Raw genomic sequence first — 24,588 nt, forward strand, 5'->3', positions numbered from 1 at the left:
TGAGCCAAGAACCAATGTTTTGGCATCCAATAGGTCTCTGAACACATGGCCATTGACCATGTGGAGATCTCAATATTTTGTTTCAGTTAACCACTTGTTGGAACGAGTTAGCTTTGCACTATTTGCTCTCGTCGTGTTTTTATTTTTCAAGGTTTCCGGACAGTCAATATTCAGGTCTCTGCAAATTATAATTTGGGGTTCTTCAAAATCGGCTCTCATATCATCAATCCAGTGCATGTCTTGCTGTAAGAAGTTCTTACCTTCTTTGGTTTTAACATTCCAATAGAGGTTGGAGATGGCTAGGACTCCTTGTTTTCGGTTCTGTGATTCTTTACCTTTTATTAGCACAATCTGTGATAAAGGAGTGGGATTAAGTACTTTTAGTACTTTTCCCATTGTGTTGTTATTGACAATAGTGAGTAGGCCTGATGTTGGTCTGCCCCTTGCTCCTTTTACTGCCATGTTCAAGTGGCTGGGGAAGCCGTCAAGGAATGGTGTTTCTCTAACCCATGTTTCTTGTAGGCATAGCACATTGAGGCATGTCAGGTTTGGGTCCAGTTGTTGAAACAGATGAAGAAACCCTTTGGTGTTCCACAAGCCGAATTGTAGATTTCCGGTGTCATTTTCTACTTCGGCCTATTCCATGCGTGGCTTTGCCAGAGTTGTCGCAAGCCAGTCCCAGGATTTTTCCTTATCTACTCGTCTTTCCAGGCCGGTTGTGTGTGTTTTGTCAGTTGGATTATTAGCTGCCGGTCTGCCTCTGCTTTGGGACCTTGGAGGGTTATGAGCGATAATCTTGTTGGTATTTGATGATTTTCTTCTTCATTTAGGACCTGCTGTTTGTGATCTATTTTCCAAGAGACTTTCTGTTTGGCTCTCCTCTGTGGTATTACATTCTGGGAGTCTACTTTAAGGTCAAAACCCAGGATTCTGAGGTCATCTTTTGCTAATCTAAGCAGTGTCATGACTGCTTGGGTTGTGATATGAAGGCAGACTTTATCCATTTCCGATTCGTTGGGAAAGGCTACAATTTTAATGTCTCTTGGCTCAATGACTGTAAGGTAAGGGACACTATGCAAGAGAATCATAGTGTTCGCCCGATTCATTATCAGACCATCTTTTGCCTTAAGAACTCGTTCATGCATGATTTTATGTGTTTGACTTATGGTATCCATAGAGTTCCTTGGCGAGTGGTATTGCCAACCAATTCTTGGCTCTTCATGTCGTTTTGTTCTGCGTGGTGTTTCTAAGTATTTACTTTGTTGGAAGCTCTTTTCTTTGGACTGATCAGTCAAGGTATCCATCAAGTTTTGTTTTAGTTGATCCTTTGTTACCTTTGCTTCTAATTTCACCCTTTTTTGTTCTAGTGTTTCAAAGCAAAAAGAGTGGTCCCAGGGCGTCTCCATGCTTTCTTCGTGTTCTATGTCCACAGTGATGTTGTGGGACATATCGCTTTCCGCATCTGGAAAGTCTTCGTCTTCACAGGTAGATAGCTGAAGTAGGAGATCATTTTCTCTCTGCAGCTTTTCACTTCTTGTTTCCGATTGAGGAAGTGATGTTATGGTTTAGTTTGGATCATCGTCTTGTCTGTTTGTATGACCAATGAATAGATAATTTCTTGTTTCCGGCAAATGTTCTCTCGTTGGTTTTCTGGCAAAGGTTTCAGGTTTCTGATAAAGTTACGTGTGGTACCAGATGCCGTCAGCTTGCACCTGGGCTGATTCTTTGTTTTCTGCAGTTGGACGACCTTTAGCTTTTGTCTCGCTCCTAGGTCCTTTGAGCATGGGTCCATAGGGGCCTCTTGGTCGAATATCAGGAAAACCTCTTGCATTGAACTTGTGGTGTGTTTTCCAACTGGTTGTTTCCCAAGATTCCTTTGCTCTTTGTTGCATGTCGTGAGGTTATCAGGCATCCTCTCGTTGCTCGGTAGTGAGAAGCTAGTGATGTTTTTTGCTGGAGGAGCTACTGCTTGTGCAGGCATGGCTGATCCAGTTGTTTGAGGTAAGGAGCTTCGGGTCGCATTAGTAGAAGCAGAAAAATCTTATACACTAAATGAGGTGGGTGGTTGCAGTGAAGGTAAGTTTGAATGAGGCGAAGCATCGTACGGCTTCTGTTCTTGACCTTGTGTTTTTAGCAATCTCACAGTATCTCGGAAGCAGGACAGAAAAGATTTATCCTCTCAGGCTTCTTCAATTAGGTCGATCAAAGCCTTGAACATGATGTTTTCTTCAATATGTGCTTCAATAAAGGTCAGTTTTAATTGCATTAAAGCAATTAGTGTTGTTTCATCTTTGTAGTTGTCATGCAAAGATTCGTATAATTTGAGAAAGGTTGCCAGTGTTATTGTTACTATGGAAGACAGGGCTGCCTGTAAAGTGGCATGTTGATCATCCTGTGTCAGTAGTTTATTTGAAAATCTGGCATTGGCTCCTTGGTGTCCACTCTTTCGGGCCTTCTGCCCTCTGTCATGTGATTTGTTTTTTTGAGCGCTGTAGCAATCGGAGCGTTCGTTAAATGAATCCTCTGAATCATCAGATGAAGAATCTCCATTTTGTTCTCTTGTCTGTTGTGCTTTTGTGGGAATTTTAACATTAGTTCCCGAGTGAGAGACTCTCTTAGTCTTACTCATAGCACTAAGGGGATCACATCTTTCATTGGACAGTAATTTGACCTTTTTTTCCGGCGCCATAGATGAAATTGATTTATCAGCGTTTACATCCAGTATTGTTTGTTTTACACTTCTTGGTACCAGTAGGTTCCTTCCTAGATTTGCCCGAAAAGTCGACGATTGATTGGGAGCGAGACTTTTATCCTCGATTATATGGGTTATTCCCGCTCTGGGGGATAGGCTGTGATGATCATTATCCACTTTATTGGTATTGTCTGGCATTCCCATGAGTCGCAAGGACATTTCTACTGCCAAAATCTCTTGTGTCGTAGCGTTCCTTTTTTGCATATGACTCAATTGAGTGTTTGCCTCAAGTTCCTTGAATGCAGATACTCCTCTTGTGTGCTCGTAGTTTGAGGTTGTGGGGGTTAAATTTGCGTGAGACTCTGTGGTACCCTTAATATTCTGATTTGCTGGATACACTAAAGTTCTGAGCGGTTTGTTTTGTGGGAGGGACAAGGTGTTCTCGGGCGAAACAAGAACAGGTTTGTGTTGGTCTTTCCGATTTAGTGGACCTGGGCCGCCGGAGGCCTCTAGGACATCGGCATCAGAAATATCATTCCAGGAGCTTTCCAGATTTTCTAGTGTGCGGCATATCTCGGTGGATTGCGGAGCTGGGAATAGAGCCTTTGGGTTTGAAATGCCACCTAATGTTCTTGGCATCATTTTGAGCGCTGTTTTGTTACTCCCCCGCTCGATTTCTTTTAACGCGGAGGCCCCATTTGATTGGAATGTGGTATGTGACCTATGGAGCCTTTCTTTGATTGGGATTGGCATTCTCGGCCTTGGTGGGTTGTAGTTCGATTATGGATTGGCGGTCGTTCTGCGGGCATGTTCACCGAAATAATGACATGAGTTTCAAGTTCATTTTCAACTGGAATTGCCTCATTTACTGTGGGTAGGGGGTGTTTTCTTTTTGTCATTTCTAGTATTTTGTCCGAAGACGTGAACTCTGCGCATTCTGCATCGGTCTCATGTGGTGCGGCTTGCGATAAGTCTCCACCATCGGGTAACATGTCAAGTAACGGATGTAACAACGGTACACGTAGACCCTCCACCTCTTCCATCCCAGCCTGCATATTGTCAGCCTGTAATGCTGCAACGGGCTTCGGAATCGCGTGGTCATGGAGCTGTTCTAAGGGTCCGGGCAGAGGGATAGAACAATGCGCAGGGTGCAATTTATGGAAATGGGGAAGGAGACAGTACCTTCACATTCCCTCCGGCCTGGAGTGGACGGTGGATGGGGGCACCAGCTCCCTCCCACGCTATGACATCTGTAGCCTTCATGGTGTCACTCGCTTATTCCGGTGATACCGTCTTCATTTGACTCCGTGTTTGAGGGGGAAGTTTTGAATTAGGAAAATGACGATGTTCCATGACACCCCTCAAGACCCTCTGCTAACACTCTGCCAAAACTCTGTGACGCTCCATGTCGGGAGTGGGGGTTTTAGCAGGTAAATCCCGCCTCCAAGGAAGAGGGTCCAGTAGATACTGTAGAGTTACTGCAATACTGCTGTAATCTACTATAAAATGGATGTTGGTATTTTTGTAGCAGTTTGTACGGACAAACGCTAGGAATTCAAAGAGAAGCAGAGTACTTGCTGACTGCCACACTCTGCCAACACTCAGCGACGCTCTGCGTCAGGAGTGGGTGTTTTAGCAGGTAAGTCCTGCCTCCAAGGAAGAGGATTCTCTGGAGACTGTAGAGTTACTGCAATACCGCTGTAATCCGCTGCAAAATTGATGTTGGTATTGTTGTAGCAGTTTGTATGGACAAACTCTAGGAATTCAAAGAGAAGCAGAGTATCCCGCTGACTGCCACACTCTGCCAACATTCTGCGACGTTCCACAAAGCTCCGCGTCAGGAGTCAGTGTTTTAGCAGGTAGGTCCTTCCTGCATGGAATAAAGTGGTGTAGAGACTGTAGAGTTACTGCAATACCACTATAATCAACTGTAATCTGCTGCAAAATGGATGTTTGTATTGTTGTAGCAGTTTGTCCGGACGAATGCTAGGAATTCAAAGAGAAGCAGAGTATCCTGCTGACTGCCACACTCTGCCAACACTCCGCGTTGGGAGTGGGGTTTTAGCAGGTAAGTCCCGCCTCTAAGGAAGAGGGTGCTGTAGAGACTGTAGAGTTACTGCAATACCGCTGTAATCCGCTGCAAAATGGATGTTGTTATTGTTGTAGCAGTTTGTATGGACGAACGCTAGGAATTCCAAGAAATGCAGAGTATCCTGCTGACTGCCACACTCTGCCAACACTCTGCGACGTTCCTCATCGGGAGTGGGGGTTTTAGCAGGTAAGCCCCGCCTCCTATTGAAGAGGGTGCTGTAGACACTGTAGAGTTACTGCAATACCGCTGTAATCCACTGTAAAATGGATGTTGGTATTGTTGTAGCAGTTTGTATGGACGAATGCTAGGAATTCAAAGAGAAGCAGAGTATCCTGCTGACTGCCACACTCCGCCAACTCTCTGCGACGCTCCGCATCAGCAGTGGGGATTTTAGTAGGTAAGTCCCTCCGAGATGGAAGAATTACTGCAATACTGCTGTAATTCTGCTGTAATCCGCTGCAAAATGGATGTTGGTATTGTTGTAGCAGTTTGTACGGACGAATTCTAGGAATTCAAAGAGAAGCAGAGTATCCTGCTGACTGCCACACTCTGCCAACACTCTGCGATGCTCCGCATCAGCAGTGGGGGTTTTAGCAGGTAAGTCCCGCCTCCAAGGAAGAGGGTACTGTAGAGGCTTTAGAGTTACTGCAATACTGCTGTAATTCCGCTGGAATCCGCTGCAAAATGGCTGTTGGTATTGTTGTAGCAGTTTGTACGGACGAACGCTAGGAATTCAAAGCGAAGCAGAGTATCCTGCTGACTGCCACACTCTTCCAACACTCGGTGACGCTCCACGTCCGGAGTGGGGGTTTTATCAGGTAAGTCCCACCTCCAAGGAAGAGGGTGCTGTAGAGACTGTAGAGTTACTGCAATACTGCTGTAATCCGCTGTAATCAGCTGCAAAATGGATGTTGGTATTGTTGTAGCAGTTTGTACGGATGAACACTAGGAATACAAAGAGAAGCAGAGTATCCTGCTGACTGCCACACTCTGCCAACACTCAGCCACACTCTGCTAACACTCCACAGAGTGGTATATAACATGTGTCAATTTTCATCCCAATAGGTAGTACCTAACATGGATAATAGCCCATTTGATGGCTAGTGCCTCCAGTTCCAACACAGAGTAATTCTTTTCACGTGGGAACAACTTACGGCTGGTCAATAATATGGGCTATTTCAATCCATCGCAAACCTGGGACAGGACGGCTCCTAATCCTGTAAGGGAGGCATCTGTCTATAAAACAAACTCCTTAGAGAAGTCGACTACCTTTAGGATTGGGTTCTGACACAGCGTCTGCTTCAAGGTCTTATAACATATCTCATCCTCGTCATTCCACTGAGGTTTCTGGAGTTTGGCATTCTTAAGTTTATCTGTTAGCCAGGCTGTTTATCCGAAAAGTTAGGGATAAACTTTCGGTAATATCCTATTAACCCGAAAAAAGCTTTCAGATCTCTTTTTGTCTTGAGAGTTGGTGTATCTAAGACGGCTTTTACCTTCTCATGTTGTGGTTGTACATTCCTGTTCCCTACGAGGAAGCCAAGATATTTTATGGCTGATTGGGCTAATCTGTACTTAGCTGGGTTAGCAGTTAGGCCAGCGTTTCTGAGGACTTTCATGATGGTATAAAGATGTAAGAGATGATCCTCCTAAGTCTTACTATAATGACGATATTGTCAATATAATATCCACAGAAATCAGAATAGGGTTGTAGGATTCGATCCATGAGGCGTTGGAAAGTGACTGGCGCACCATGTGGACCAAAAAGGTAGGACTTTAAATTGGAATAATCCTAGCAGCGTTCAAAACGCGGTCTTTTCGTTAACCGGTCCACATAGAGGAACTTGCCAGTACCCCTTGGTTAAATCTAGGGTAGGTAGAAAGGTGTCTGCTCCGAGTTTATCAATCAGGTCGTTGATGCGTGGTATGGGATAGTCATTGAAATCCGATATGGCATTAACTTGACAGAAGTCGATACAGAATCTCTAGGAACGGTCAGGTTTAGTGACCAGCGCGATAGGAGAGGACCAAGGTCCTGAGGATGGTTCAGTAATGTTGGCTTTCGAGCTATCTGCTTACGAGCTTCTGGGAGTCAATATGGTTTTAAGTGTACCACTTTACCTTTAGGTGTTCCAATATAGTTGTATGTACCTTTTACTCTTCCTGGGTTCTCCGAGAATACACCGGGAAATGAAATTACTACGCCTTTTAAATCGTGTTGGTGTTGAGTAGATAACTCAGAAGGAATTATATCAATGTTATCTATGTCTTCGGGGACCAGACAGGCTAGGAGTTTGGCATGGGTGTCTGACGGTTTCCCCTTCCACTCTTTCAAGAGATTTACGTGATATAATTGTATTTTCTGTTTTCTACCCGGCAGGGCTACTCTATAGGTACAGGTTCCAGTTCTTTCCACTACTTCATAAGGTCTGTGCCACTAGGAGACTAGCTTGTTCTCTGAGGTTGGTAAGAGGACCAGAACTTTCTGTCCTATGGAGAATGACCTTAAATTATCTTTCTTGTCATAAGTGGCCTTTTGTTGACTCTGAGCTTTTTCCATATGGGTACAAACTAAATCTCAGACCAATTTCATATGTTCTCGTATTCGGCTGGCAGTTTGCCAGATGGGAATAGAGGCCTCCTCTCGTTCCTACCAGGTTTCTCAGGGCATGTCCAGAACATCTCTCGAGCTCTCTTCCATAGAGGAACTCAAAGGGAGAGAAACCTGTGGAAGCTTGGGGAGTTTTCCTGACTGCAAATAATGCCCATGGGATCATTCGGCCTTTGGCGCCAGGCTCATGAATAAGTGTGCACTGCACACTTTTATTTTTGTGCAAGGTGCTTGTCTCCCCTGTAGGGGCCTACACGTGCATCTAGTTCGGGCGTGGCCTTGAGAAGGAGCTGGGCTGCATGTGCAGCATCCTTTAGGAGTGGCAGGGTGGTGCCATGAGTCAGAACTAAGGGGCGAAGCCGGAGCCAGGCTATTTAAGCCTGTCCCGCCAGCAGGCAAGCGCTTCGCGTTAATCTGCTTATGGCAGCGTAACACCAGTGGTCGAAGTGAGCGGGAGCGGTCGGGAGCGGTGCTCCTATACTTTTTTAAATTACCTTGTACAGCTCCTATACTTTTATTTTAAAAAAGAAACCGTTCCGGAATGGTTTTGTTTTAAAATAAGTGTAGGAAGAAGTTGAAATCTTCCCTTTCTGTGCACTACACTGAACGTTCCCTTAAACAGCAAGTGCAAGTGTTTGGGGGGGTGTATTGTGTGTGGGAGGGGTTGTGGCAATAGGGTTTGTGGGAGCAGGGGCAGGCCAGCAGGGAACATAGTTCCACTACTTCTTTTCGTACACTTCGACCACTGCGTAACACTCACCGCCGCCTGAGCGCATCCTTACCTGTTTCCAGCTACCGCAGGCAGAGCACAACCTTACCAGCTTCCAGCTACCGCAGCCTGAACATATCCTTACCTGTTTCTAGCTACCACAGCCTGAACGCATCCTTACTGTTTCCAGCTACCACAGGCAGAGCTCATCCTTACCTGTTTTCAGTTTACGGCCAGCATCATTGTAGACCCAGGCATTCATCATCCGCTTGGAGACTTCCGGAATGCAGCGTTGCCCCCAACATCATTCCACCACGAGCAATCCATCGGAAGACGGAACCTGCAAGAGAAAGAGATAAAGACAGGTTAGAATTTGCAAAAGACATTACTTTTAAGGTCGCGATTTGACAAATCCTCGCGCTAGTCCTTAAATCAACACTCACCTTCCGTCGGAGCATTGCGAACTCCATTCTCTTCTCATTGGGGCCCTCTTCATGAACCGCAACTACCGTTGGGCCGCATATCACCTATTGGGAGAAAGCGGAGGAAAGACATTATCAAAAGGATACGGACAATAATCAAGAATCAATACTACAATGGGCCTCATTACATGGTAGGCGGTAAGGGTTAACCGGTACCGGTAAGGACACCGGTACCGGTACACCCTTACCACCTTACTACAAGGTCCCTTTGCGGGTCCTCCCTTAACGCCTGGTTTTTCCAGGCGTTAAGGACGGGACCCGCAAAGGGACCTTGGTGCTAATTACGGTACCGCAATTTGCGATACCGTAATTAGCTCCTTCCCCATTCCTATTATGCCCTATGGGGGCAAAAATGGGAATGGGGAAGTCCCTTGGTGAATGGGGAATTACCGCCCCCACTCACCTTGGAGTAGGGCGGTAATTCCGCCATCCACCAAGGCGGACACGGTAAAATACCGGCGGCAACCATGGTGCTAATAGCGCCATGGTTACCGCCTACCGTGTAATGAGGCCCAATATCTTAAAGCCAAAAGACACTTACCTTAAGAGTGGTTCAGCCACGGCCAGTCTGGGCTGCCACGCACATGGGCCAGTGAAGGAACTCGGTCCATCAGAGGCGCCCCTGCAGTGAGAAGCAGGACGGAGAGCACGCCATCATCAATAAACAGGGGAGACAATATGGGTCGGCGCATGCTCACCACATACTGGGAAGAAGGGTTCGAGAGAGACAGCAATCATATCGCAGCATTCTCACGCTCTCTCATATCCTCGCAGGGGCAGTGCCAACAACCAGTGCAGTCCATAGCACACGACCAGGGAAGAAGCCTGACAAGGGGAATCCACTTTAAGTGAGGGCTGCAACCGTGCTCCACCGTCCCCGCAGAGACCAGGTGAGCGTAACAGAACGCAAAGCCTCCACAAATCTCTGTCTGGGCGTTATGGAAACCTCAGAAACAGACCAGTTGGCCTAGCTACTGGGGCAGTTACGGGCTGAAGTCCATGCCTCCAGACAAGAAATCAATGCTTTAAGGAGGGACCTTATTGTAGCTCGAGAACAAACTGACAACTTGGCAAAACAAATGTTTCAGACCCAAGTGGGTCAGGTTCCGTTACCTTGGCTTGCCCAACCTCCCATGCCGCAGCCATCACTACCAGTTCAAGTGGTTCTTCCAGGTGCAGTGCCACTGGCCCCGCCCGAACACTTTACCGGGGACCCCAATAAGGATGCTATATTCATGAACCAATGTCACCTCCATTTTTTTGTGTCGGCCTGGGGTTTTTCCTAAGGATCCAGCCAGAGTCGCATTTGTACTCTCATATTTAGGAGGTAGCGCAGCGGACTGGTCGATACCATTAGTAAACCAGGATGATCCACTACTTCGAGACTTTGGGGAATTTCAGCGGGAGATGGAGAAATTATTTGCTAGGCATACTCAAGGACAAACTCTGGACAATGAACTATTGTTTCTCAGGCAGGAAAACCAAGACCTGCTGACCTACATCGCAACTTTTAATCATCTCGTAGCACAGACAAATTGGCCAGAAGAAAAGAGGACCACACTCTTTTATAAAGGGTTGCGTGGGGAACTTAAGGATGTTCTAGCCCAAGTGGTCAACCCCCCTGAGGGTTGTCTAGAATACATCAACCTGACTGTGCAGCTCGACCATAGATTGCAGAATCAAAAAATTGATCACACAAGAGCTGAAGGCAGGTCGGTCTATATGCAGCCCCGGGGCAACCAAACCAAAACCCATGAACAAACTGAACCAATGCAGATCGGTGGATTATGGAGTCCTATCACCAAAGCAGAAAGAGAGAAAAAAAGACAACAGCTCTGTTTATACTGCGGGAGAGCAGGACATTTCCTCTGAGAATGGCCGGTAAAACCACCCAAGAAATTAGTTGGTGAACAGACAATGGCAACGATGAAAACAAACAAAATCCCGAAAACTCCAAAGCCCGACAAGCGTAGGGGTCCACTTGTCGAGCGAAAAGAAGGAATCTGTACAGACCTCACATCAGGTCATCGCGGTACTTTTGGTCAACCACCAACAACCGTCAAAGGTACATGCCTTGGAGGCATACATTGACAGCGGAGCAGTGGGAAATTATATTGATCAATATCTGGCTGCATGAATGGGCCTTCCTCTCTGACAAAAGCTGAAATCGGAAAACCTCACAGCAGTGGATGGTTCTCAGTTGTCATCCGGCCCAGTGACGCAGCATACTGAGAAAGTCATGCTGATGTGTCAGGATGGTCATCAAGAAGACATCTCCTTCGATCTCATTGGTGCTCCTCAGTTCCAGATGATATTAGGAATGCCTTGGCTGGAAACCCACAACCCTAGGATCGACTGGTGAAAACAAGTTCTGACCTTCCCTCAAGAGTATGCTAACATCTGCTACAACAAAAATGTGAGTATCCTGAAACCCAAGACAAAAGCTATTCTGGGACTCTCTGGTTCCCTAATCCCTGAATATCTTGATTACCAGGATGTTTTCCAGAAGGAGCAAGCGAACACGCTGCCTCCACACAGGCCTTACGATTGCCAAATCGATCTGGTGTCCGGAGCCCAAATTCCCTGCAGTCGAATTTACGCTCTAACGGAGCAGGAAAACCAACATCTAAAATCTTATTAGATCAGTATCTAGCCAACGGGGTTATCCGCACGTCTAAGTCCCCTGCCTCCTCGGCTCTCTTCTTCATACCAAAAAAAGAAGGTGACTTAAGAACTTGTATTGACTATAGAGCGCTTAACCAAATCATGGTAAAAAACAGATACCCCCTGCCACTTATCCTGGAGCTTCTAGATCAGGTAAAGAATGTGCAAATTTACACAAAACTGGACCTACGAGGAGCCTATCACCTTGTAAGAGTTCAAAAGGGGGACGAGTGGGAGACAGCATTCCAAACTAAATATGGGCTTTTTGAGTACCAGGTGATGCCTTTTTGATTATGTAATGCCCCAGCGGCGTTTCAATTCTTTATGAACGATGTGCTTCATGAGTTATTGGACGTTTTGCGCACTTGTCTACATAGATGACATTCTTATTTACTCGGCTTCCAAGGAGGACCACGTACGTCGGCCATGTACGAGCAGTTTTGGAAAAACTTTTACAGCATCGGCTGTTTGCCAAATTAGTGTTTCTTCCATGTAATAGAAGTTGAATTCTTGGGCTTCATGCTCACACCACGAGGAGTACACATGGACATATACGCAAGGTGGATGCTATCCTTCAATGGCCATCACCAACATCCACAAAAGGAGTACAAAGTGTGCTTGGATTCGCCAATTTTTATCGTCGGTTTATTCCAAGGTTTTCGCAGACAGTTCACTCAATTACCTCCCTGCTGATAAAAAAACAAGAAATTCTTCTGGTCCCCTGAAGCAGAGAACGCCTTCCAGGAGTTGAAACTTGCTTTCACCACAGCAACAGTTCTTCGACACCCCCGACCAGATCGGCCATACGTGGTCGAAACAGATGCCTCCAGCGTAACCATGGGAGCAGTATTATCACAGAAGGACCCCGATACAGGTATCAACAATGCCTGACGTATCGACAGGGTTTTCCGTTATGTTGTCCACCCCACTCGAACCCTGAGAGTCTTCAAGTTCCCCTTCCTCCTCACCTGTTGATGATGAGAAGTCCAACTTCTTTCCGCGGGATCGATGAGTAAAAGTCCTCCTCTTCTTGTGTAGATAGGGTCGGCCTCGGGAGGAAGCCGCCGCGACCCTTTGGGAACGAATCAGCGGTGACTCCCCCCGCGACAGACAAGCGAGGCAAGGGGAAAAGCCTTACGGCACAAAAACCCCTTCGGAGTGTAGATATCCGATGCAGCGGAATAAGAGTATAATCCAAGACCAGCTGGATATGGGATACCGGCAAATCCGGTAGGTAAGGGCTCCGCCAGGAGAGTTGAGAGGACGGAACTGAATGGAATCAAAAGGGGGGGAAGCCAGAGAGAGGAGATCTCAATAGAGGCAAGGCAGGAGAAGCGAAGGGAGGCGAGCAATCCAAGCCCCCGAGTGAAATAACGGGGCGCAGGCAAGAGAAGGAAGAGAAGACAACGGAGTGAGAGAGGTAAGCAGGGGAAAATAGGACAGGAGCGGAACACCGCCAAGCGAGAGAACTGAGGAGCGCTAGCAATGAAGAGGAATTAGAAGTTGCAACGCGCCGAGCCGCTGAGCGTAAACAGGGAAATACACTCGGCGGCGGCCATGATGGAAAGGACTAGACCGCTAATAGCGCTTGGGAGCACAACGTGGCGGCACAGTCGGACGGCCGCCATGTTTCCACCTCTTCCATAAATGCCAGGAACCTGCGGTTGTGACAGTATGCCCCCCTCGAAGTCGGGTTCCCCCCGGCTTGCTGGGATGTAATCTGTGAAACTGACGTAGCAAGCGGGAAGTATGCACTTGGGTCCGAGGTTCCCAGGTATCTTCAGATGAAGGATAGCCTTTCCAATGAATAAGATATTCAAGGCGACCTCTGTGGTAACGAGAATCCCGGATCTGGGAGACCTCGTATTCCTCAGAGGTGGGAGCAGGCAAAGTGTGGAGTTTGGGGGTATTCTGTCTTCTGTTCCCTGATACGAAGGGACGTAATTGAGGGTATGAAAGGTCGGATGAATGCGACTAAGATTCTTAGGCAGTCTGAGGCGATAAGCTACTGGATTGATTCTGGATAGGACTTCGAAGGGACCAATGAATCGGGGAGATAGCTTAGAAGGATGTACCCAGCGGGGCAAAAACTTGGTGGATAGCATGACCTTGGAACCTCTGTTCCAATCTGGTACAGGTCTCCGGTGTTTATCAGCTTGTAGTTTGTTACGGGTGTTGGCCTTTAGAAGACTTTGGTTGGCAGTGTTATGGGCTTCCTTTAATTTAGACAGAGAGGTTTCTAAGGATGGTATGGGAGTCTCAGTCCAGAAGGTGGGTACTATAGATTTAGGATGGTACCCATATGTACAAAAGAAAGGGCTGATCCCAAGTGCGCTGTGTACAGAATTGTTATAAGCGAACTCAGCTGTTGGTAAGAGGGAAACCCAGTTATCCTGTTGTTGGTTAATGAAACACCTCAAATACTGCTCGAGGGTCCCGTTTAGCCTTTCCGTCTGCCCGTTAGTCTGTAGGTGGAACCCAGAAGACAGAGCCCTTTCGATACCCAGCAGTTTGCACAAGGCAGTCCACAATTTTGAGGTGTATTGGCTCCCACGGTCAGACACAATCTTTTTGGGGAGACCATGCAACCTGAAGATATCTTTCATGAAGACTTCCGCCATAAGGGAGGCCGAAGGTATCCTGGGTAAGGGAGAAAAATGAGCCAACTTCGAGAAGGAGTCCACAGTTACCATGATACAGGTACAGCCTTGGGAAACCGGTAGATCTACGATGAAATCTGTAGAAATGTGCTTCCAGGGGCCTGAGGGAATCGAGTCTTGTTGAAGCAGGCCAAGAGGACTTCGAGTGGAATGTTTATTTTGCATACAGGTCAGACAGGTCTGGATGTATGCCTGAGTATCGGCTTGCATACCGGGCCAGTAAAAGGATCTCTGCAGTAATTCCAAAGTCCCTCGTAAGCCTCTATGCCCAGCCACCTTCGAGTCGTGACACCACTGGAGAGCTTGTATTCTGAGGTCCTGTGAAGGAAGGATGAGCCTCCCTCGAGTGAAGTGCAGACCGTCCCTCCCATCCACCGGAGTCCTCCCCACTTGCAAGAGCGTTTCTTCTGGGGAAAGGGTTCTTTCCCTCACTTCTTCCAAGAAAGACGATACAGCGGAAAGGATCTTGGTATGAGGAAACATGAGCTCTTTCTCGTATCCCGGAGAGGTCTCATCTCTGCGAGATAAGGCGTCAGCAACCTGGTTTTGGGTACCAGGTATGTATGTGATGAGAAAATGGAACTGTGCAAAGAAATGCGCCCATCGGGCTTGTCTGGTGTTATAACACTCTTGTTGACGTAGGATCTGTAGGTTCTTGTGATCAGTACATATCAGGAACGGGTGTAAACTTCCTTGGAGAAGATGCCTCCATTCTAGACAAGCCAATTTCATAGCTAAGAGCTCCTTTTCTATGACGGAATAGTTCAGCTGACTAGGGTTCAGAGTCTTGGAGAAATAGGCGATGGGATGTTCTTGGCCCTGGTTTGATTGTAGGAGAACGGCGCCAACCGCACCCGCGGAGGCGTCGGTCTCAAGAATAAAGGGTAGCAGTTGGTTCGGCTGTCTCAGAATAGGGGCAGAACAGAACCTTCTTTTCAGGCAGATGAAACTCTCCTCAGCTTCCCTGGACCAGCAAAAAGGCATGGAGGCTTTCTTTAGTAAGGAGGTGATAGGCAGAGTGAGTCTGGAAAATTCGGGAATAAACTTCTGGTAAAAGTTGGCCAGTCCCAAAAATCTTTGAATCTCCTTGACCGACGAAGGGGAGGGCCAGCCTAGAATAGCTTCGACCTTCTTGGGATCCATGGTGATCCTCTCGCTGGAGACGGAGGATTTGGCGAAAGCACACTTTTCCGGCTTGACCAATAAATGGTGTCGCTGCAGCCTGTGTAATACTTCCTTCACATGACGAGTATGCTCTTCGGGCTGACGGGAGTAAACCAGAATATCGTCTAAGTAGACAACGGTGTTTTGGCCCAAGAGATCAGAAAATATACGGTCCATAAACCTTTGAAAGATTGAGGGAGCATTGACCAGTCCGAACGGCATAACCTGATATTCGAACAGCCCATAGGGAGTGCGGAAAGCCGTCTTCCATTCGTCACCGGTCCTGATGCGGAGCAAATGGTAAGCATTACGTAGGTCGAGTTTGGAAAAAACTACTGAGCCTTGGACGGTCTCCAGGATCTCCGAGATGATGGGCATAGGGTACCGGTCCTTGATGGTAAGTTGGTTAAGGCCTCGTTAATCGATACAAGGTCTTAGGTCCTTGGAGTCCCTCTTGGGAATGAAGAATAGAGATGCTCCTGCTGGTGATCTGGAAGGTCGGATAAGTCCGTTGGCTAAGTTGTCATCTAAGTAGCGTCTAAGGACTTCCTTTTCCGACAAGGAAAGGGGATGCATCCTACAAAACGGAACCAGAGCCTGAGGGACTAAGTCTATCCTACAGTCCTCAGGTCGATGAGGAGGAAGTTCCATGGGTTGTAGGTCTTGGAACACTGTGGCGTACTCCTGAAGACAGGTTGGGATACAATGGATCGTGCTCCTCTCAGGGGCACACCCCGTCTTGACGCTTTCGAACAAGGGTCCTGGAAGACACTTCTCCTGGCAGTAAGCAGAATGAAAACTTAGAAGATTTGCCGACCAATCTATGGTAGGGTTGTGTCGTCGAAGCCAACCAATCCCCAAAACGACTGGAAAATGAGCTGCACGAATGATATCGAAGCTCAGTACTTCAGTATGTTGTTGAATGGATACCCGTACCTCCTCTGTGGTGTGGGTATTGAGGCCGGAGCACAGAGGGGTACCATCTACTGCCTCTTCCTTCTGGTCTTCCTTCTTGGCTATCCTGCGAAGGCTTACCTTGTCGGCCCATAGGGTGTCCAGGAAGTTCCCGGCTGCTCCACAATCCAGCAGGGCCAAGGTCTCCATTTCCTTTCCTCTGAACTGAAGCAGGACGGATACCACCATGAGACGTTGGTCTTCCGAGGGCTGGGCAGAAGTAACTGAAAGAGTGACGTAGGAACTGGGAAAAGCCCCTCGGTAGTCCGTCCTGCCAACTACCGAGGGCGTTCGTTTCCTGGACGTCTGGGGGGTACATCTGGGAAGTCTCTCAAGAGGTGTGTGGAGGAGCCACAGTATAGACAAAGGCTGCCCTCCCTTCTCCTCTTCTTCTCTTCCGCTGTCAAGGGCGCTCTGGTTGCTCCTATTTGCATAGGTTCTTCCCGGGTGGATAGACGAGCGGCAGGTGAAGAGGTCGATGGGTGAGTCTGGGGGTAAGAGCTGGAGTTACTGGTCTTTCTCTTTTCATTCCTCCGTTCAGTCAACCGAAAATCTATCCGTACAACAGCCTTTATGAGATCTGAGAAAGAATCAGGGCGAGGGATCCTAGCGAGCTCGTCCTTCAGCTCTTCGCGCAAACCCCTCCTGAAGATGGTGCATTAAGCCTCTTCTTGCCAGCCAGCTTCTGCAGCCAATCTTTTGAAGGAGGATATGTAAGTGAGTAGGTCAGAACCACCCTGCCGAACATCCAACAGGTCTTCACTAGCCAGGTGCGCGCTTTCAGTGCGAAGAAATGTCTGCTTGAGGAGATCCTTGAATGCTACAAAGTTCTGTAACACTGGGTCGGACTGGGACTCCAATGGGGTAGCCCACGCTAGGGCATTACCAGTCAGGTGTGTGATCATAAACCCCACTTTAGCATGATCGGAGGAAAAGGTGTTCTGTCTGAAAGTGAAATGGATATTACAAGCTTCCAAGAATTCTTTGACTTTTTTCTCTGATCCGTCGAATTTGCCTGAAACCAGAGGCAAAGGAGGTAAATCTGTGACTTGCTGTTCTCTGGTGGTAATTCTCTGTTGGAGAGCGGTATTTGCCGTCTTAAGGGCTTGAACTTCCAGGTTTAAGTTTTGTACCGCCGCGACCAATTCTTGAAGTTGCTGGGGAGTTGCCATGTCAGTATTTTGGCGTTGCAAGCTATCAACAATGCCTGACGTATCGACAGGGTTTTCCGTTATGTTGTCCACCCCACTCGAACCCTGAGAGTCTTCAAGTTCCCCTTCCTCCTCACCTGTTGATGATGAGAAGTCCAACTTCTTTCAGTGGGATCGATGAGTAAAAGTCCTCCTCTTCTTGTGTAGATAGGGTCGGCCTCGGGAGGAAGCCGCCGCGACCCTTTGGGAACGAATCAGCGGTGACTCCCCCCGCGACAGACAAGCGAGGCAAGGGGAAAAGCCTTACGGCACAAAAACCCCTTCGGAGTGTAGATATCCGATGCAGCGGAACAAGAGAAGGAAGAGAAGACAACGGAGAGAGAGAGGTAAGCAGGGGAAAATAGGACAGGAGCGGAACACCGCCAAGTGAGAGAACTGAGTAGCGCTAGCAACGAAGAGGAATTAGAAGATGCAACGCGCCGAGCCGCCGAGCGTAAACAGGGAAATACACTCGGCGGCGGCCAAGATGGAAAGGAGTAGACCGCTAATAGTGCTTGGGAGCACAACGTGGCGGCACAGTCGGACGGCCACCATGTTTCCACCTCTTCCATAAACGCCAGGAACCTGCGGTTGTGACAACAGGACAATTACATCCCATAGCATTTTGGTCCCGTAAGTTTTCTACACCAGAGTTGAATTATGCGATCACTGACAAAGAACTGCTAGTGATTAAGGGAGCCTTTAAAACATGGAGACACTATCTTCTGGGGGCAAGACACACGGTCAGAGTCATCACGGATCACTGCAACCTACAATACTTGAAGACTGCCAAGGCCCAATCCTCACGCCAGCTTCGCTGGGCTCTCTTCTTTGCAGAATACGATTTTATCATCACTTACAGAACCCGAGAACGCAATGGGAAGGCAGACGCTCTGTCACGTATGAGTGAGGACAAAGAAGCTTTCACCACGTCTGAGCCTGTGGCCTTCATTCCTGAAGAACAAAGCCAGAACCAAATCGCTGCAACCACCTGTTTGGATGACTTGAAAACCGATCCCCAATCTCGGAAGAACCAAGCAACACTACAGGAGTGGCTAGCCACAGGAGACCAATACACCATTGAAAATGATCTACCTTATTTTCAAGGGACACTGTACATTCAGGACAAGAAATTACAAGACCAGATAATAGCAAACTATCATGATTCACTTGTGGAAGGACATCCAGGGATTGCCAAGATTCAAGCTAAAATACAAAAGGGCTATTGGTGGCCAACCTGGAGAAAAGACATTGCCCAATTCATTGCGACCTGTGGTGTCTGCGCGCAACACAAATCTCAGAAGTGAAGCCCAGCCGGATTACCGTGTCCCTTGACTGTACCACCAGCACTGTGGCATACGTTGTCAATGGACTTTATCACCGATCTTCCCCCTTCAATGGATTTAACACCATCCTAGTTATTGTGGATTTATTCTCCAAAATGGCCCATTTTATTCCATTAAAGGGACCTCCCACTGCTTCCGCCCTTGCCACCGTGTTTTTGGAACAGATTGTCAGGTCCCATCAGTACTAATCTCAGATTGCGGAACACAATTTGTCTCAGAACTCTGGAGGAGGTGCTGCAAAATAGCCAAAATTGACCTCCAGTTATCCACTAGTCATCATCCTCAAACTGATGGCCAAACCGAACGGACCAACCAGACCTTGCAGCAATTCCTGAGGTGTATGTTGCAACAAACTGAGGAGTCATGGAAAAACATCCTTTGGTTGACCGAATTTGCCTACAACAATTCCATCCACACTAGCACCGGACAGACCCTATTCTACACAGTGCATGGTCCACATCCTCGAGCCTCCACTTTTGATTCACTTGACGAATTGGAAATGGCAGCAGTTACAACCTTGCATAAAGCCATCACTCGAATACTTAAAGAAGCAGCCGGAAATCTGACCAGAGCCAAAGAACAACAGAAAATATTTGCAGATCGACACCGAAGAGCAGCCCCACATTTTCAGGTCGGAGACAAAGTTTGGTTGGCATCCAAAAACATTCCCTTGAAAGGACCACTAGCCTTCCGTCCCTGGTACCTGGGACCTTATCCCATTAAGGCCATAATAAACCCTGCTGCCATGAAATTGGATTTACCACCTAATATGCGGATCCATCCGGTATTCCATCTTTCTCTCCTGAAACCAATGAAACCAGGTACTCGGATTGAGGCACCACCCGAGCCCGACATCATAGAAGGAGAACCGGAATACGAGGTCAAGGCTATTCTGGATTCCAAGATAGTGCGATCTAAATTGTACTCCCTTATAGACTGGAAAGGTTATGGACCTCAAGACCGCACATGGGAACCTAGTAAATTCATCCATGATTCACGACTAATCAGACAATTGCATCGCAACAATCCCACCAAGCCAGGACCAGGACGAAGAACGCTGTGATAGGAGCCTTGAGGGGGAGTGCTGTCATGGCCACTGGCCAGGAACCACAGACCCCACAACATAGAGGGTCCAGTTGGACCCAGTCCTGGCGCCTTTGGCGCCAGGCTCATGAATAAGTGTGCACTGCACACTTTTATTTTTGTGCAAGGTGCTTGTCTCCCCTGCAGGGGCTTCCACGTGCATCCGGTTTGGGCGTGGCCTAGGGAAGGAGCTGGGCTGCATCCTTTAGGAGTGGCCGGGTGGGGTCATGAGTCAGAACTAAGGGGCGTGGCCAGAGACGGGCTATTTAAGCCAGCCCCGCCCGCAGGCAAGCAATTTTCATTAATCTGCTTATGGCTCACTGCCGCCTGAGCGCATCCTTACCTGTTTCCAGCTACCGTAGGCAGAGCGCATCCTTACCTGATTCCAGCTACCGCAGCCTGAGAGCATCCTTACCTGTTTCCAGCTACCGCAGCCTGAACGCATCCTTACCATTTCGAGCTACCGTAGGCAGAGTGCATCCTTACCTGTTTCAGCTTACGGCCAGCATCATTGTAGACCCAGGCATTCTTCATCCGCTTGAAGACCTCCGCTTGGAGACCTCCGGCAGCATTCATGCCAACATCATTCCACCACGAGCATTCCATCGGAAGACGGAACCTGCAAGAGAAAGAGATAAAGACAGTTTAGAATTCGCAAAAGACTTTACGTTTAAGGTCGCGCTTTGACAAATCCTTCCGCTAGACCTTAAATCAACACTCAACTTCCGTTGGAGCATTGCAAACTCCATTCTCTTCTCATTGGGCCCCAAGTCATGCACCTCAACTACCGCTTGGCCGCATATCACCTATTGGGAGAAAGCGGAGTAAAGACATTATCAAAAGGATAGGGACAATAATAAAGAATCAATACTACAATATCTAAAAGCCAAAAGACACTTACCTTAAGAGTGGTTCAGCCACAGCCGGTCTGGGTTGCCATGCACATGGGCCAGTGGAGGAACTCGGTCCATCAAACGCACCCCTACAGTGAGAAGCAGGACGGAGAGCTCGCCATCATCAATAAACAGGTGAGACTATATGGGTCGGCCCATGCTCACCACATACTGGGAAGAAGGGTTCGAGAGAGACAGCAATCATATTGCAGCATTCTCACAGTCTCTCATATCCTCGCGGGGCAGTGCCAACAACCAGCGCAGTCCATAGCACATGAGCAGGGGAAGAAGCCTGACAAGGGGAATCCACTTCAAGGGAGGGCTGCAACCGTGCCCCAACGTCCCCGCAGAGACAAGGTAAGCGTAACAACAAGCTCACAGTTCAGTTCTAGCTATCAGTTTCTTCGATGGTCAAGTCTCTTTTAACAAAAATCGCTTGCCTTCGAGGCCTGATGTATCCAAAAAAACAAACACAAAGTTCTGCTTCACGTGTCGGGAGTGGGGTTTTTAGCAGGTAGATCCTGCCTCCAAGGAAGAGAGTGCTGTAGAGACTGTAGAGTTACTGCAATACCACTGTAATCAGCTGTAATCCGCTGCAAAATGGATGTTGGTATTGTTGTATCAGTGTGTCCGGACTGAAGCTAGGAATTCAAAGAGAAGCAGAGTATCCTGCTGACTGCCACACTCTGCCAACACTCTGCAATGCTCTATGTCAGGAGTGGGGGTTTTGGCAGGTAAGTCCCGCCTCAAAGGAAGAGGGTGCTGTAGAGACTGTAGAGTTACTGCAATACCGCTGTCATCCGCTGCAAAATGGATGTTGGTATTGTTGTAGCAGTTTGTACGGACGAATGCTAGGAATTCAAAGACAAGCAGAGTATCCTGCTGACTGCCACACTCTGCCAACACTCGGCGAAGCTCCACGTCGGGAGTGGGGGTTCTAGCAGGTAAGTCCCACCTCCAAGGAAGAGGGTACTGTAGAGACTGTAGAGTTACTGCAATACCACTGTAATCTGCTGCAAAATGGATGTTGGTATTGTTGTAGCAGTTTGTATGGACGAATGCTAGGAATTCAAAGAGAAGCAGAGTATCCTGCTGACTGGCACACTCTGCCAACTCTCTGCAACACTCTGCATCAGCAGTGGGGATTTTAGTAGGTAAGTCCCTCCGAGACGGTAGAATTACTGCAATACTGCTGTAATTCTGCTGTAATCCGCTGCAAAATGGATGTGGGTATTGTTGTAGCAGTTTGTACGGACGAATGCTAGGAATTCAAAGAGAAGCAGAGTATCCTGCTGACTGCCACACTCTGCCAACACTCCGTGACGCTCCACGTCGGGAGTGGGGGTATTATCAGGTAAGTCCCACATCCAAGGAAGAGGGTGCTGTAGAGACTGTAGAGTCACTGCAATACTGCTGTAATCTACTGCAAAATGGATGTTGGTATTGTTGTAGCAGTTTGTATGGACGAATGCTAGGAATTCAAAGAGAAGCAGAGTATCCTGCTGACTGCCACACTCTGCCAACACTCAGCCACACTCTGTCACTTGTCATCCCAATAGGTAGTACCTAACATGGATAATAGCCCATTTGATGGCCAGGGCCTCCAGTTCCAACACAGAGTAATTCTTTTTACTTGGGAACAACTTGCGGCTAGTCAATAATATGGGCTATTTCAATCCATCGCAAACCTGGGACAGGACGGCTCCTAATCCTGTAAGGGAGGCATCTGTCTGTAAAACAAACTCCTTAGAGAAGTCGACTACCTTTAGGATTGGGTTCTGACACAGTGTCTGCTTCAAGGTCTTATAACATATCTCATCCTCGTCATTCCACTGAAGTTTCTGGACTTTGGCATTCTTAAGTTCATCTGTTAGCCAGGCTGTTTATCCAAAAGTTAGGGATAAACTTTTGGTAATAACCTATTAACCCGAGAAAAGCTCTCAGATCTCTTTTGGTCTTGGGAGTTGGTGTATCTAAGATGTCTTTTACCTTCTCATGTTGTGGTTGTACATTCCCGTTCCCTATGAGGAAGCCAAGATATTTTATGGCTGATTGGGCTAATCTGTACTTAGCTGGGTTAGCAGTTAGGCCAGCGTTTCTGAGGACTTTCATGATGGTATAAAAATGTAAGAGATGATCCTCCTAAGTCTTACTATAATGACGATATCGTCAATATAAGCTCCACAGAAATCAGAATAGGGTTGTAGGATTTGATCCATGAGGCATTGGAAAGTGGCTGGCACACCATGTGGACCAAAAAGGTAGGACTTTAAATTGGAATAATCCTAGCAGCGTTCAAAACGCGCTCTTTTCCTTTTCCGGTCCATATACAGGAACTTTCCAGTACCCCTTGGTTAAATCTAGGGTAGATAGAAAGGTGGCTGCTCCGAGTTTATCAATCAGGTCGTCGATGCGTGGTATGGGATAGGCATTGAAATCCGATAAGGCATTAACTTGACAGAAGTCGATACAGAATCTCTAGGAATGGTCAAGTTTAGTGACCAGCGCGATAGGAGAGGACCAAGGACTTGAGGATGGTTCAATAATGTTGGCTTTCAACATTTTGTTCACTTCCTTGATGTTACATTTCCCCGGCAAGGACCTGCAGTACCTGCTTTTTCTGGGAAATACATGCGAGGGACGGCGCGCTCCAGATCCTCGCTATAGCTCATGTACCGGTTGCCATGGTCAGCTGAGGCGTTCCGCGCACGGACAGTGCGTAAGGAGGCCCCCCCCCTGCACCATATAAACCGAAGAGCTCAAACAACTAGTTGCTGCTAATTGTGGCGTTACTCTTCTTCGGTTATTTCCCGCTCCTGGAGTACCTCAGCCTTTAATTCATTCTTCCTGTTGCCGACCTCGGAACGCCTCCGGACTGCTTCTGCCTTCTCCTTCGGTCCATTCCTTGATTCCTGTTGCCGACCTCGGAACGCCTCCCGTCTGCTTCTGCCTTCTCTCTCCCCAAACAGCACCCTTACAAGGTAAAGACACTTTCTGCTTTCATCCTCAGTTGTCTGTTTACCTACCTGAACCACAACTGCATTTAAGTGACGCTTTCCAGTTCATGCACCATCCCGTGACTAGTGCGACCCTTGTGCCGCCCGGGTATTACCCCCTTTACTAACCTTCCTGTTTGTTGTTTTATACCTGCCGTTGTTGTTCCTTCCCTTTTTGATATTCCATGGGAATTCTACTTCTCAGGTCGGTGTTGTGAATTACAGTCATAAGTAGAATCTTTGTTAGTTAGTACAGATTTCTTATATTTGGGTTTTCTTGTAGGTGCAACACATATCTCTACACCACGACAACCAACCTCTAGGCATTCCCAGAGTTATCTGATTGTTTTGATTTGATTCCACATTACCATATCTTTCCTAATCATTCTGTATTTCCTTTGCAGCATTGGTTTGGCGGTGTGTGTATCTCCCCCGCTCTTTTATGGGATAGACTTCTCTGCTAGTCCTCATCCTATTAGCAGAGGGATACATCGTGGAAAAGAGACCCTCTTTTGAGGAAGCCTGAATCTTTGAATTCAGGGGAGCTGGATTCCTGAAGTTGGATTGTACCTATCATGCGTTCCCTTCCTTGGTGAGGTCTGCTTACTACTGTCATGCGGAAAACACAATTTCCAATCAATTATCAGTTCCCAGTAACCTGGATCAAGTGCAGCAGTTGCCTGTGAGGAATCTCCCCTGAAACTCTTACTCCTCCAACTGTTAATAAGTGCTCGAGGAGCAGAGACCTCAGGGAAACCCTCTGGGGTAGAAAACCCTGATAGCTGGAGTCGGGTGCGTTGTCTTCTGGTTGTCAGGACGAGAGCGGGCAGAGCTTGAAGGGGAGTCAGAGTACCGATGGCTCTCTGCTGCGGTCTTCCCTGGCGTAGGCTGAAGAGGAAGTAAGAAGAGGTTACCGGAGTGAAGAGTCGGAGGTAAGGTAGAATGTAAGGAGGTAGAAGTGTAACCTGAGAGTTTGTCTGTTGCCGTCTTACACTCTGCGGGGAACCCCAGACCGGATGAGAGGACTTGAAGGGAGACCCTACAGTGAAGAG

This window comes from Ambystoma mexicanum, chromosome 6p (genome assembly GCF_040938575.1).
Source record: "Ambystoma mexicanum isolate Mex_15411 chromosome 6p, UKY_AmexF1_1, whole genome shotgun sequence".
Classification (NCBI taxonomy): domain Eukaryota; kingdom Metazoa; phylum Chordata; class Amphibia; order Caudata; family Ambystomatidae; genus Ambystoma; species Ambystoma mexicanum.